This window comes from Equus caballus, chromosome 18 (genome assembly GCF_041296265.1).
Source record: "Equus caballus isolate H_3958 breed thoroughbred chromosome 18, TB-T2T, whole genome shotgun sequence".
Lineage (NCBI taxonomy): Eukaryota > Metazoa > Chordata > Mammalia > Perissodactyla > Equidae > Equus > Equus caballus.
Window position 1 is genome coordinate 18,172,887 of NC_091701.1, and position 16,254 is coordinate 18,189,140.

General features: G+C 40.0%; 1 protein-coding gene across 19 annotated transcripts in view; it reads right to left on the reverse strand.

Moving 5' to 3' along the window:
* NCKAP5 (NCK associated protein 5) overlaps positions 1–16,254 on the reverse strand; it is a 918,003-nt gene that overhangs the window by 551,432 nt on the left and 350,317 nt on the right. For 4 of the 19 annotated variants that reach the window (XM_070241822.1, XM_070241820.1, XM_023622821.2 and 1 more), the window contains exon 1: positions 2,112–2,799. The exons of the other annotated variants lie outside the window; for them this stretch is intronic. The gene's annotated coding sequence lies outside the window, so the exon portion shown is untranslated. Of the gene's footprint in view, positions 1–2,111; positions 2,800–16,254 lie in introns of those variants that run through there. 19 annotated transcript variants of the gene reach the window in all.

The following is a 16,254-nucleotide window of genomic DNA, read 5'->3' on the forward strand; positions in this document are numbered from 1 at the left end:
GAGATAATGCCCGTGAAAGCCTTTTGTAAACTGTAAAGTCCTGGTCAAATGTAGTGTGCTGTTATAATATTAACCATCAGAGCAATAACCACAATCCAGCTGTAATGTGGGCTTTAAAATGCTAATAGCCATTTGTCTTTGCTCCATGCCCACCCCAGGGCCTGCATTGGTGCAAAACACAAGAGGAAAGTTTTGTTTGGATGAAGAAATGAATGACTTTAAAACATCACATGGTTTTCCAAATTAATGTCTACAGGCAAAATGAGGCTAGGCATGACAACTTAGAAGTGAAAATACTCTGCCAAAAATACCGGGGTGCTGAGAAAAAATACTGCAGGAGAAAAAGTTCTTCTAAAGATAATTTCTTTGATAATGAAATCTCGCCCTTCCCTGGGGAGGGGAAGAAGGGGCACAGAGCAGGGCAGGAATCTCCATCAGTCCAGAAAATTTGTATGAGTTCCAATGGCTCAGAGTAGGAGGCTGCCGTCCCAGAAAAGGGAAGGAAGGCGTAATGAGTCTAAAGGGGTTAAAATGAAAAACTACAGAAGCAGCAAAGGTTATTCTAGCACTGAGCATTCTAAGCGCAGGCTTATTGCCCGAACTGTGCCTTTCTAGGAGTGGAAATAACCAGCCCTCTGGAGGAAGAGGGAAAAGAGGTGGCCTGGGAGAGAGAAGTAGCTAAGGAAGAGGTACCCATATGAAATGAATTATTTTTGGAAAATGGTTTCCTGAGCATTTGCAGCAATAGCTCTGGTCATTAAAGAGGTGATCTATTTTAAGTACCTATAATGTAGGAAAGGGTGTGTGAGGAGGTGGGAGAAGAAAATAGAAGGGAAGACGGTAGTGGCCCAGAAGAGGGGCCTCACTTATCCCACTCTATAGAAGCCTGAGGAATAAGAAGGAGAAACTCCAGGCAGCTGCTGAATATTCAGGAAAGCAGACGCTGGCACGAATTTAACCCTAGGGGATGAGAACATTCTAATAACTCCTTTTTACTAAGGGGTGGGGTGGGGTGGGGTGGGGTGGGACCTGGAGGAGGGAAGGAAGACCAGCCTGCTACCTGGGCGGTCTGCAGGGCTCCAGAGGCAGAGGGCCCCTGCACCAGCGGCCGCTAAGCTCCAGAAAATATCGTATTTCTGCCCATCAATCAGCATTAAGCTGCTTTGGGGGCTGAGCTTTTGGCACAGGCAGTTGCCAGTAGCAACAGGGCACACATTCGTCGCTCCTGGTGAGCTGGGGCGGCAACAGCGAGGGAAGGCCAGGGCTAGAGGCCCTGAGCTGGGTAGACAAGGTCAGGGACCCACTGGTGATGGGCCTGGGCCGGGGGTGGGAAGACGGTGCCAGGTGAAGGTGGGCACACCCTGCTGGGGCCAGGATGGGCCAGGCAGTGGCCCAGGCCGCTGGTCCCTTGGGGTGAAGATTGGAGGTGGGGGGAGGGGGTTTTGGTGGCACAGGAATGTCCATGCCAAGTTCAGCAGCCTCCCCGCCTCCATAGAGGTGCCTCGCTCTGCTGGCACCTGGACACGGGAGTCACGGCCAAAGGGCAGGAGAGGCACTGGTTCCGTGCTTAGCTGGGTACAGGTACTCAAGATCTGCCCCCTCCCCTGCCACCTCTCCGCCCCTACCCTTCAGGAGTCTCTGGAGGATGCCAACGTGGAATTGCGTCTGCACGTGTGCGTGTTTTCATTTGCACTTCCAGCACAAAAGCAAGACCCCACAGGTGGAAAGGAGGGTGTGCGAGTGTGTGGTGTACGGGGCTCGGACTGCGTGGGCGCAGGGAGGTGGATGAGAGCACACACACCCGGCTCCCACCCACGTCCCCGCCTCGGGTGACCAGGCGCGGACACTGGGGAAAGAGAGCCCTTGACCTCGCGCCACCTCCCCGAACTTCTCCCCCTGCCGTTGGGATCCGGTAAGGTGGAAAAGAAGGGCGACAGTGAGGGAGGGCGATAGAGGGCAGAGATGGACCGAGGAGACCACAGAGGGAGGCACAAAAGCAGGGAGTCCGCAGGGACTAGTGGGAGCGATGGGGCTGAAGGGCCAGGCGACAGAGCCAGGGGCGGCGTGCGCTGGGGCGCGCCTGGGAGGGGAGGGGGCTGGCGTCTCCTTACCTGGCCTGTGGTGGAGCATTTTGCAGCGGGTCGGGAGCTGGGTGGGCGCCAGCCCCCCCTGGGGGCAGACCGTGCAGTGCTGTCACTTCGGGGGCAGCAAGATGCTGGCTGCAGAGCCCGGAGTTGACAAACTTGCCATGCTCGGAGCGCACAGAGGTAGCCGGGCCACGCGCGCTCCACGCGCAGGGTAGCCGGGCCACGGCGCGCTCCGTCGCGCTCTTCCGCTTTGTTGTGTTCCCCGGGTCTCCCTGCGCCTGCCTCCCGGTGTCTCCGCGCCCTCTGTCAATGGGACGTTTCACGGGCGTTCTGGGAGGCCCCTCGGGTCTGCGTGCCACTTTCCTCCCGGAGGCGCGCGTTAAAGAGCTGCCCGAGAGTGCCTGGCGGGGCTGCGCGGTGCGCTCCTACACGGCGGCTCCAGCCCGGAGATTCCCGCCCCCCACCTTCTCCCCCTCCCCGCCCCTCTGCCGCCCCCCCATCAGAAGCTGCTTAGGATCGGGCTGTCAAATCCAGCCCATCTGCTGCAATCATAATCAGTCTCAACCGAACGGTTCTGACAAATCTCCGCCTGAAGCCCGAGTTGGGGAAGCCGGTGGGTGAGGGGCGGGGAGGGGAGGAGGGGGCGACAGGGACCCGTTGCCGGGAGAGGGGGGCCTGGAGGCTTCTATTGTCTGCCCCAAACAGAGGAACTGAAAGGGGAAATGGGGATCCCAAAGGGGAAATAGTGCTTTCCTTTCCCACTTCCTAGTAAGAAAAATCAACCCATCCTGGCAGGCCCCTGGCACACCCCACCCCCACCACCGTCCCGAACCGCCGCTTGCTGTCTGGGTGGAACGAATTTCTGCTAATGAACTAAACAAACAGGTCCTATAATCTTATCATCAGGCGGACCCAGAGACTGGTACAGATACCCAAAGTATTGTAATTGGCAGGTAAGAGCTGGAACTAACAGTCATTTGTCTGGAGTTAGAAGTTGGTTCCCAAGTACATTTGGGAATAAAGCTTATGGAGGGAGAACCTGTGTGTAATTGGCGAAGCAGCTCGGCCCTTTGCCTCCTGTTGGCATTTTGGGAGATGAAAGGAAAATCTGCTTTGGGCAAGAAAATGCTGAACTCAGTTTAGCCCCAGTTTGAGTGCAAAGAATTCTCATAATTTTTTTTTCCATTTCCTCATGGAGATGCTCTTTTTTTAAAAAAATGCTATTTTATTAGAAAATAATGACTTCTAAAACTGATATTTTTTTTCCAAACTGAAATAGTATCTTCTGCAGATGACATGCTCCTTTCAATAATGTACTTTGAACTATTTTAATATGCCACTTCAATGTAACCACATATATTTCTACTGGTGAGAGGCTTACAAGGATTATGGCAAAAAATTGTTTTAAAAGAAATAAAAATAACAGTAGTCCTAGATATACATAAACAACTCTTCAAGCATACAGAATACAACCAAGAGGATTATGCCTGGTTTTGTACATTCTTCTCAAGTGCTGGGAAATGTTCAATTATCCTGAATGACAGTATTTGTTGGGGAAATAATTTGTTGGATAAACAAATCACCAGTTGAAAACTTGAAGGGGAAAATTTTTAAGCCATTTATTTAGATAGGTATAAAAGCTAGGCAAAAATAAGTATACTTTACTGTGAAAACTGAATAGAGTTTTAAATTAGTGCTCAAATCATTCTTTTGCTTTATGCTGTAGTTGAAAAATGTGAGCAAGCCATATTAAGCACCCACTTATCTGGGTAGAGACTGTATCGTCTACTTATTTTATAGCCCAGTGGTGCCTACAACGGCACTATGCAACTATGGGCACTCTGTGAATACTGATGGCTTGAAGTTCTGATTGACAGGTCAGGATTAAAATCATAGACATCACTGTGACTTGGTAATTGAGGTAAAACGAGGTTTAAGTGTTACTTTTTCCAGGAAGTAAATAAGTCAAGGACAACTACTCATGAGATTTTAAGACTGTTTTTGGGGGGGTGGCCGGGGGGGGGGTGAGGAAGACTGGCCCTGAGCCCACATCTGTTGCCAATCTTCCTCTTTTTGCTTGAGGATGATTGTCGCTAAGCTAACATCTGTGCCAATCTTCCTCTATTTTGTATGTGGGACGCCACCACAGCATGGCTTGATGAAGTCCACACCCAGGATCCAAACCCATGAACCCTGGGCCACTGAAGTGGAGCCCACGAACTTAACCGCTACGCCACCAGCTGGCCCCAAGACGTCTTTGTTAATATTTAAAAGTTTGTGGTTTGTCACTGTCAATTTCATTTAATGTGTTTATTAGCATTAAAAATTTTGTTAAAAGATTGATAAACATGGTATGAAGAAATAAATATTTCACAAAGGGTTCTGTCCACCAGAATGAGGTATCATGCTAGTGACTACTTTAAGAAATGGTGTCCAGGAAATTGGTGTTGTCCAGGGAGAGAAGAGCTAAACTGAGAGTCAGACCCTGGGCTGCAGGCACCATCCTCTGTTCTGCTGTGTTCTCTTCCCAAGTTGATAGTTTCAGTTGCATCAGGGCCAAGTAGTGGGCTAAGCTGAAGGCCCCACCTCATTTTCATCCAGTCCTTGGTTCGAACTTCAAAATATATCCTGTCTAGTTTCTCAATTACTTACTGAGTGCTTACTGTGTGTTAGTGCTAGAGTAGATGAGTGAAAAATCAGACAAAAAATGCTGACCTTGTGGAACTTACGTTCTGGAGGGGAAGACAGACAGGAAAGAATACATAAGGAAATGCTCTTCTCTGTTCGGAGGTGATCAGTGCTCTGGAGAAAAATCAAGCAGGGGGGCTGAATGGTATCCAAGTTTAAATAGAGAGCTCAGTGAAGGTCTCACAGAGGAGACTAAGTTTGAGGAAGTGATTAAAGGAGGTGAGGCAGCTGGCAAGCCCTGCAGATCTCCGAGGGAAGATGGTCCCTGGCAGCAGAAAGAGCAGGCGCAGTGGCCCTTAGAGAGGGTTGTGCCTGGCGAGGTCGAGAAACAGCGATGAGGCGGTAGGGATGAAACAGAGTGAGGGGAGAGGGTTAATAGTCTGAGAGGACAGAACATCTGGTGGGACCAAACAGGCTAATTTAAACACTGGTTTTACTCTAAGTGGTGTGGGAGGCCATGGACACAGAGGTTTTTGAGCAAAGGAGTTTCATGATCTGACTCTTGTTTAATGGATCACTCTGCTTACCGTAGTATGAATTAATTATAGGAGGAAAAGGAGGGAGGAAAGGGGGAGACCTGTTATTAGGCTATTGCAAGAATCGAGGTGAGAGAAGATGGCTTAGGTAGGACCATAGCAAGAAGGATAATGAGAACAGTAGCAATTTGGGATTGTTTTGAATTTAGAACCAACAGGATTTGCTCAGACCAGAAGGTTTGGAAAAAAATTGAAGGAATAAAGAATAACTCCTGGGGCCGGCCCAGTGGTGCAGTGGTTAAATTCGCACGTTCCACTTTGGTGGCCTGGGGTTTGCCGGTCCAGATCCCAGGTGGGGACATGGCACCACTTGCAAGCCGTGCTGTGGTAGGTGTCCCACATACAAAGTGGAGGAAGATGGGCATGGATGTTGGCTCAGGGCCAGTCTTCCTCAGCAAAAAAGAGGAGAATTGGCAGCAGATGTTAGCTCAGGGCTAATCTTCCTCAAAAAAAAAAAAAAAAAGAATTCCAAGTGTTTGTCTTTAGCACTCAGAAGGATGGAGTTGCTCTGAATTGAAATCGGGAAGCCTATGAGTAGAGCAAATTTTGGTGGAAAAATCAGGGGTTCGGTTTTGGATGTGTTAAGATTGGGATGCCTATTAAGTTAAATTTTAAAAACAGTTAATTTATATAAAGCTCTTAGAATAGTTCCTGACTTTTGTTAAGGATCATATAAATGTTTGCAGTGGTGGAGCCTGTGTTTGTGGGGTTTGTGTGTTATTGTTATTGTTGATGTTTGCTAGTCAAAATAAGATATTGGGTAGGCAGCTGAATAAACATCCAAGTACTGTGTTCAGGGCACAAGTCCAGGGTGGAGATGTAAATTTGGGAGTTGTATAAAGTATGGATGGTTAATTAAATCCATCAGATTGGGTAGGTCATTAAGGCTGTGAGTACAGTTAGAAAAGAGAAGAATTTCGAAGATTGAATGCTGAAAGGCATTCCAACTTTAAAAACTCAAGAAGATGAAGAGGAACCAGCAAAGGAAACCACCCGTAGTGGCAGCCAGTGGCAGAGAAGGCAAACCGGGAGAGTGGGCTCCCCCAGGAACCTAGTAAAGAAGGTATTTCAAGAAGGAGGGAATGACCTGCTAGTCGTAGTCTCCTGATGTGATTATCTCCATAGAAAACCCAAAAGAACATATAGGAAAGCTATGAGAGAGTTTACTAGGTTACCGGATAAGCTAATTATCTACTGTCTGTTTACAATACAACATCCAGGGTGTCCCAGGACCCAAGTTAAGGATCAGACACGTGAAAGATATTCAGTGTGTACTGAATCAAGTGATGAACCAATGAAGGGATTGGATGCCTTGTGCTGCAAAGTATTCCTCAACTTACGGTCCATGGATGATTTGGGAGGTGTCTTCTATTCTCAAACTCAAGAAATATTGACGTAAGGCAAAGTTTCTGCAAGGGAACAGACCTAGGAGACATTATGTGTTTCCCTTTTATTAAGCTATATAAATAGACAAAAGACTTCTAGCCCATAAGTCTCATATAGAACATTTCCTCAAACCATTTTCAATAAAATGTAAATTAGTAACAAAGAAATAACTCACATACATATAGACGTTAAAAAGTACACTTCTATAAGTAATCTTGCAATTAATAAAATAACCCGATTAAAATGAGCAAACAATTTAAATACATACTTTATCAAAGAAGATATAAAAATGGCAAATAATTGCAGGAAAAGATTCTCATTATCATTAGTTATTGGAGAAAAGCAAATTAAAATTACAATGAGATTTACTCACAGCCGCTAGAATCGACAACGTGAAAAAGACTAACAATACCAAGTGTTGGCAAGGATGTAGAGCAACTTAAATTCTCATACACTGCTGGTGGGAGTACAGAATGGTACAGCAAATTTGTAAAGTTAAACATACACTTAAAAGACCATCCAACCACTGTATTCATGGGTATTTACCCAGGAGAAGTGAAAACATGTGTCAACACAAAGACTTGCACACAAATGTTTATAGCAGCTTTATTCATAACATCCCCAAACTGGAAACAACTCAAATTTCCATCAAGATATAAACAAACAACCTGTGGTAGATCCATCCATACCATGAACTTCTAGTCAGCAATAAAAAGGAAGCAACTATTGGGGAAGTTAGTGGTTCAGTTCCTGAGCTCCACTTCAGCAGCCTGGGGTTCACAGATTCAGATCCCAGGCACAGACCCAGCACCATTTGTCAAGCCATGCTGTGGTGGCATCCAACATAAAATAGAGGAATCTTGGCACAGATGTTAGCTTAGTGACAATCTTCCTCAGGCAAAAAGAGGAAAATTGACAACATGTTAGCCCAGGGCCAATCTTCCTCACACACAAAAAAAGGAAGCAACTTTTGATAAACAGGTAACAACATGCATGAATCTCATTCAAGAATATCACACTTTGTGACTGGCTTTCGTTTGAGTCCATTAGAGTCTAAAAAATTTTAGAGAAAAAAGCACATCTGTTATTGCCTGGGGCTGGCGATGGAGAGGGGATTGATTACAAAAAGGAACAGGGGACATATTTGGCATGTGGGAAATATTCTATATCATGATTGTGGTGATGGTTACAAAACTGCATATATTTTGTCAAACATCCAATTGCACACTTAAAAATTCATGAATTTTTGGGGGCTGGCCTGGTGGTGTAGTGGTTGAGTTCACACACTCCACTTTGGTAGACCGGGGTTCGCTGTTTCGGATCCTGGGCATGGACCTATGCACTGCTCGTTAAACCATGTGTGGTGGCATCCTTCATGGAAGAACTGGAAGAACTTACATACAACTATGATATACAATTGTGTACCAGGGCTTTGGGGAACGGAAACAAAAAGGAGGAAGTTTAGCAACAGATGTCTTCCTCACCAAAAAAAAATAAAAAGGTGAATTTTATTATATGTAAATTAAACCCTAATAAGATGTTTTTTTAAATAAAGAATTTAATGTGTGTGTGTGTGTTTTTAGGGAAATATATATTGCTCTCCTATTTGAGAAGAGGAAGCCTACCTTGGAAATATCACCAGTTTGTAATCCCTCATGAAATAACTGATTCAAATAAGGATCACTAATAGATGCTAAAGGCACTAGGTTAAAGATCAACAGGAAATAGAACATTCAGGCAGTACCAAATACGACTTCCTGATATTTTGCTAATTGTCAAGGGAAATGGTTATATTATATAAGGGAGAGATCACCTGACATGTTTCTCTTTATATCATGCGCTCTGAGAAGTGCATAGCATCACTTACGGAGTATTTTTGCAAAAAATATACCTAGTCTAAATCCAAGCAAGGCCTTTCACATAATTTCCAGCTTACAAGAAGTACAGAAGATAGAAGATAAATGATCAGATAAATTAACCCCAAGGAAACAATGAGGCACAGGCAGAATATAAGATGCTCTCGAACCCTTCAAAAATTCAGGGTATACAAGTGGAAGAAAGTAGAGAGACTAAAATATTAAAAGAGACAAGACAAAACTAAATTAAACTAGTGGAATTGGATCTTCATCCAAAATAAACAGTTATTTTGGCAGGCCAGCCCTGGTGGCCTAGTGGTTAAGTTCAGTGCACTCTGCTTCAGCAGCCTGGGTTCAGTTCCTAGGCATGGACCTACACCACTCATCTGTTAGTGCCCATGCTATGGTGGTGGCTCACAAAGCAAAAGAGGAAGATTAGCAGTGGATATTAGCTCAGGGGGAATCTTCCTCAGCAAAAAAATAAATAAATAAACAGATACACAGACATTTTGGGAACAATTAGAAAAATTAAATAAGGTTGGTATTGGGTAAGAGAATTTTATTTAATTTGCTAAGGATAAAAATGATACTGTAGTTATAAAGGAGGTGGTCCTTGTGTTTAACAGACACATGCTCAAGTATTTAGGGTTGGAGTATCGTGGTGTTTACCACTCACTTTGGAAAAAATATATAGAAACAAAAATGTTAACATTTGCTGATGCTAAAGTGTGGATAGATGAGTGTTTTATTGCTCGTGCATTTTACTTTTTCTAAATATTTGAATTTTTTATCAATAAAAAATGAAAAAATACACACTTCTAAAACCCATGAGTCAATAATTAATTATAAAGGAAGTAGAAAAATTGGTATTTGATGTCTTAAAATTAAACACTATGTATCAAAACTTATAAGATGAAAGGAACTAAAGCAGTACATAGAAATAAACTAATAATTTTAGTGAATATTCTAAAAATGAAGAAAAATGGAAAATTAATGTGCAAAGCATCCAACCAAAAAGGATAGAGAAAGAATAACAACAAACAAGTAGAATAAAAGAAACAATAAAGATAAAATCAAAGTCTAATAAAATAGAACACAAAGCATTAATACAGGATCATAAAACAATATCTGCTTAGATCAATGAGAAACAGAGGAGGCATAACTAAATAAGCTTAGCAATAAAAATGGCTGCATAGTCAAGGATACAACAGAGATTTAAAATAATAGGACTGCCTCACTAAGAGCAAGTTTATGGCAATAAATTTGAAAATGTTGGTAACATGATCAATGTCCTAAAGTAAAAATTTTTAATAAAACTCACTCAAGAATTAACAGAATCTTCAACAATTTAATAGATCAACTCAGTAGTTGAAAAAATAATATACCCCAGTATAACCAATAGGCCCAGATTTTTTTAAACATCTTTATTGAGATATAACTCATACACCATAAAATTCACCCATTTAAAGTGTACAATTCATTTGTTTTTGGCATATGCAAGTTGTACAACCATCATCATCATTTGAGTTTAGAAGATCTCCAACACCCCAAAAAGAAATCCCCAGTACCTATTAGCAGTCACTCCTCATTTTCCAGCCAGAGGTAACCAATAATCTACTTTCTGTCTATAGATTTACCTATTCTGGACATTTCGCAAAATGCAATCATACAATATGTGTCCTTTTGTGTTTGGCTTCTTAGCATAGAGTTTTCAAGATTTGTTCATGTTGTGGCTTGTATCAGTACTTCATTCCTCCTTATGGCCAAATACTATTCCATCGTGTGTATATGCACATTTCATTTATCCATTCATCGGTTAATGGACATTTGGGTTGGTTCTACTCTTGATTATTGTAAATAATGCTGCTAAAAACATTCATGTACAAGTTTGGTGTGGACATATGTTTTCATTTTTCCTGCATATATACCTAGGAATAGAATTTCTGGGTCCTATAATTACTATGTTTAACACTTTGAGGAATTGCTAAACTGTTTCCAAAGCAGCTACACCATTTTACATACCCATCAACAATGTATGAGGGTTCCAATTCCTCCACAATCTCTCCAACATTTACTATTATTTATTTTTATTCATATAGCCATCCTAGTGGTTATGAAGTGGTATCTGATTGTGATTTTGATTTGCATTTTCCTAATAGCTAATGATGTTCTGTACCTTTTCATGTATTTATTGGTGATTTGCATATCTTCTCTGGAGAAATTTCTTTTCATTTCCTATGCCCATTTTTAAGTTGGGTTGTCTTTTTATTGTTGAATTGTGAGCCCAGATGTTTTTTAAGGCAATTTTACGAAACTTGAAAACAGTACAAAAACCTTAATGTCCATATCTTAAAAAAGATCTCTAGGAAATAGAAAAAGAGAAAAGAAGGAGAAAGATGGAAGAGAAGGGAGAGAAAAGGGAGAGAAGAAGAGAGACTTCTATGAGTCATTTAGAATGACCTGGATACTAAAAGGAAACATAGATCATATGGGAAAGGAAAATTCATGAATGTAGTCTCAAAAATTCTAAATAAAACTGAATTCATCAATGTGAAAAATAATCATAGTAGCAATAATGATGGTAATAATAATATAGCCTGACCAAATAAGGCTTATCCTGTAATGCAAAGATGATTTGGCCTTAGAAAAATCTATTAACGTCCAAAGAAATATTTTTTAGAAGATTAGAAAAAAACAGATATAGTAAATTTTAATAGATGCTGAAAAATTTAATAACATTCAAATCTACTCATGATTTTAAAGAAAAAAAAAAGCAACAATAACAAAAATCTTTCACAAACTAGGAATAGAAGAGAACTCCCTTAAGTTGGTAAAGGATGTCTGCCAAAAAATATAGCACACATCACACCAAATGGTGAAATTTAAGCACATTTCCTTTTAAGTTTTTGCTCTAGACAATAATGCCCCTGTCACCACTTCTGTTCAACCTTTCTAGAAGGACATAAAGAAAACAAACAAAAGGTATAAGAACTAGAAAGTAATGAACAAAACCATTATTTATCGTCGATATTATAATCTCCATAGAAAATTGAAGAGAGCCTAGAGGCAAATCATCAGATATATTAAAAGAGTGGCATGGTTACCTGATAAAAGAGCAACAGAATAAAACAGATGGTGACCCTAGCATAGGCACCAAATTATTAGAAAGGTAACATTTTTAGAAGATCCCATTTAAAATAGTAAAAACAAAAAAATTTAGAAGGTACAGAGAAATAAGTATAAAGATGTGAAAAAATCTTTATAGAGAGCACTTTGTTGAAAGGCATAAAAGAAGGACTAAGCAATTAGAAAAACATATTACAGTGATAGATTAAAAGACAATCTCCTGACTTCATTTTTAAATGTGAAACATCAATAAAAATCCCAGCTCGTTTATACAATGAACTTTACCATCTGATCTTGAAATTCTTATAAAAGAGAAAAAGGCCAAAAATGATGAACTAATCTTTAAGAAGGATGACTCCAATAACATCCAAAAATGGTCAGCACCTTACTATAAAAGTAGGTAATTAAACATTAAGTGAGATAAGATAAATGCATCAATGGAATAGAAAGAGAGCCTAGAAACAGACCCACGTGTATGGAATTGGGGTCTATGACAGAAATGATGTCATTAATTAGTGGGGAAAGGTTTGACTCGTGAGACAATGGCACTGGGTCAACTTATTATCTGAATGAAAAAGACAAAATAAGAACCCTACCTCAGACCATTAGCAAAAAATGAACTGATTAAAAACTAAATGTATGAAGAAGAACAAAGTTGGAAGACTGACACTACCCAATTTCAAGATTTATTATAAAGCTACAATAATCATGACAGTGTGGTATTGGTGAAAGAACAGACAAATAGATCAACAGAATAGAATGAAGAGACCAGAAATAGACCCTCATGAATACAGTCAATTGATCTTTGATAAAGGAGTAAAGGCAATACAATGGAGCAAAGACAGTATCTTCAGCAAATGGTGTGGGGTAAAACTGGATACCCAGATGCAAAAAAAGTGAATCTAGACACAGACTTTATACCTGTCAAAAATTAACTCAAAATGGATCATAGATCTAAATGTAAAATGCAAAACTCAAAACTATAAAACTCCAACAGGATAACATAGGAGAAAACCTAGATGACCTTGGGTACAGCAATGCCTTTTTAGATACAAGACCAAAGACATAATCCATGAAAGAAATAATTGATAAGTTGGAATCATTAAAAATTAAAAGCTTCTGCTCCGTGAAATATCAAGATAATGAGAATTTCCCAATCCCATAGACTGGGAAAAAATATTTGCAAAAGACACATCTGATAAAGGACTGTTACTTAAAATAAGTAACTCTTAAAACTCAACAATAAGAAAACAAACAACCCCGTTAAAAAATAGGCCAAAGATCTTAACAGACACCTCACCAAAGAAGATTGGATAGTAAACAAGTATATGAAAAATGCTCATGTCGTCAAGGAAATGCAAATTAAAAGAAAAATGAGATACCACTACATACCTGTTAGAATGGCCAAAATCTGGTGTCAACACCCAATGGTGGTGAGGATGTGGAGCACCAGGAACTCTCCTCCATCGTTGGTAGGAACATAAAATGGTAGACAATTCGGAAGACAGTTTGGCAGTTTCTTACAAAACTAAACAAACTGTTAACATCCAATCCAATCCTGTTCCTTGATATTTACCCAAAGGATTTGAAAACTTATATCCACATAAAACCCTGCGCACGGATGTTTATAGCAGATTTCTTCATAATTGCCAAAACTTAGAATCAACCAAGATGTCCTTCAGTAGGTGAATGGATAAATAAACTGTGATATATCCAGATAATGGATTCTGATTCAGCACTAAAAAGAAATCCATGAAAAGACATGGAAGAACCTCAAATGCATATTAGTGAGTGGAAGAAGCCAATGTAAGAAGGTTATATACTATATGATTCCAACTATATGACATTCTAAAAAGGCAAAATTATTGAGACAATAAGAAGATTGGTGGTTCCCAGGGGTGGAGGGAGAGGGAGAAATAAATAGGCAGAGTACAGAGGATTTTTAGGGCAGTGAAAATATTCTCCATGATATTATAATGATGGACATATGTCGTTATAAATTTGTCCAAACCCATTGAATGCACTGTCAAGAATGAATCCTAGTAAACCACGGACTTACGTGATTATGATGTGTCAATGTAGGTTCATCCTTGGTAAAAATGTGCCATTCTGGTGATTCATGTGGATAATAGGGGAGACTACACATGTGTGGAAGCAGAGGCTATATGGGAAATCTCTGTACCTTCCTCTCAATTTTTGAAGAAAATAAACTCTGAAAGAAAAAGTTAAGTATGAAAAGCAAATCTATAAATCTTTTTGAAGAATGCTTTGGAGGATACTTTTAAACTGTCAGGCTGGGAAACATAATGAAGTATTTCACTACTTTAAATTTTTGAACCTCTGAAAGAAAAAAGATTACCATAACGAAAATGAAAAGTCAAAGCACAGACTAGAAGATTCCTCTTGAAACATATATATGCTATTAAGAATCACTATCCCAAATTTATAAAGAACCACAAATGAGTAGAAAACTTTTTTGGGGGGGAGGGTAAGGAAGATTAGCCCTGAGCTAACATCTGCCGCCAATCCTCCTCTTTTTTGCTGAGGAAGACTGGCCCTGAGCTAATATCCATGCCAATCTTCCTCTACTTTATGTGTGGGATGCCTGCCACAGCACGGCTTGATAGGCGGTGCACATAGGTCCGTGCCAGGATACCAACTGGCAAACCCAGGGCAGCCAAAGCAGAGTGCACAAACTTAAGCACTATGCTACCCAGCTGGCCCCAGGAAACATTTTTTAAAAAGAGAAAGTATGTGAATAAGCAGTTCACAGAAGGAGATGATTAAATGGCAATAAATATATTAAAGTACTCAATCTCATTATTGGGCAAATACAAATTAAAAAAACAATGAGATACTATTTTATGCCTATCATAATAGCAAAAAATAGTCATTCTGCAAACACCGCGTGATTTCCCTCATGTGTGGAAGATAAAAGCATGGACAAAGAGAACAGATTAGTGGTTACCAGAAGGGAAGGGGGTTTGTTGGTGGGCATAAGGGGTAAAGGGACACATATATATGGTCTCTCATAAATAATAATTTATCACCGCAAATTTCACAATGTTATAAACTATTATGACCTCAATAAAATAATTAAAAAAAATATATGAAGCCAATATGGCCAAATATTAAAATTTCTAAAAATCCTGGGTGGTAGATACACGGGTGTCCATTATATATTTTACATTTTATTAAAAATGAACCAAAATAAAAAGCTGACTCTATCACCTAAAAAAAAGTCACTCTGATTACAAGACGTGTTGGTGAGGAAGTATAGAAACAAAAAATTCTTACATATTTCAGGAGGGAAGAATTTGGACGTGTAGTAAAATTGAAGGAAGTCATACTCTGAGACACAGCAGCCCCATATCTATATACATGTTCGAGGGAAAGTGACCATGCACATATATACAAGCATACATGGAACATACAAAAAATTCATTAAATATTAAATCTCAAAGTAAACATCAGTAAGTTCCAGAAAGTAGAAATATAATAAACAGTCACTGATAAAAATGCTGTAAATTATCAACAAAATTAAAAAATGAAAAAGGTCTCCCTCTCGTGAACTGGAACAAGGCAACACCTCAAAGAAAGAGAATTCAAACGAAAATTTAAAAATTTCTAAAAAATAATGATAATGAAAAAGACTGGCTGCATCTAAAGTGGTGGTCACAGAAAAATTAATAGTCCCTAAGCACATTTAACAATAAAAATTAAGACTATAAATAAACTAAAGTCTCATCTCAAAAGGCCAAAAAATAACCAAAGAAAGCACAGGAAGGAAGCAAGAAAAAGAGCAAAATATAATGAAGTAGAGAACAGAAAAGCAATAAACCAAGTTAAGTTATCAAAATCTTTCAAATAGATGATTACATAACTTGATCAAAAAGAAAAAGATAGAAGGGGAGAAGAAAGCACAAATTTACAAGATAAGAAATGGCAAATAGGAAACAACCACTGAAACAGATAAATAAATTTTAACTGTAAGAGGTTACTTTCTAGATCTTATCTCTATGCAAATAAATTTGGAAATATAGATAAAATGGAATAATTCTTTAGAAAAGACATTTACCAAAATTGGCTCTATTAGTGATAGAAAGCTTAATCAACTTTTCTAGAAGAAATAGAGAAAGTAATTAATATACTATCCCACCAAAAAAACTGCAGGCCCATATGGTTTCTTCAGAGAATTCTAATGAATCTTCAACATCAGATCATTCCAATGTTCCATATTTTTTCCAGCACATGAAAAATGAAGGCCAACTTTCTAATTATTTTTATGAAGCAAATATGACAGTTGTTAGAGATTGAATGTTTTCATTTGAAACAAATTCCTTTGTTGGAACCCTATCCCCAAATGTGATGGTATTAGAAGGAGGGGCCTTTGGGAGGTAATTAGAATTAGACGAAGTCATGAGAGTGAGCCCTCATTAATGGGATTTATAAGATGCCCTTATAAGAGTCTTGAGAAGGCTGGCTTCCTCTCTCCGCTCTCCGCTTTATGAAGATACAGCAAGAATGAGAAAAGAAAGACAAGCAGGCAGTCTGCACCCCTCCCCGGAACCCAGC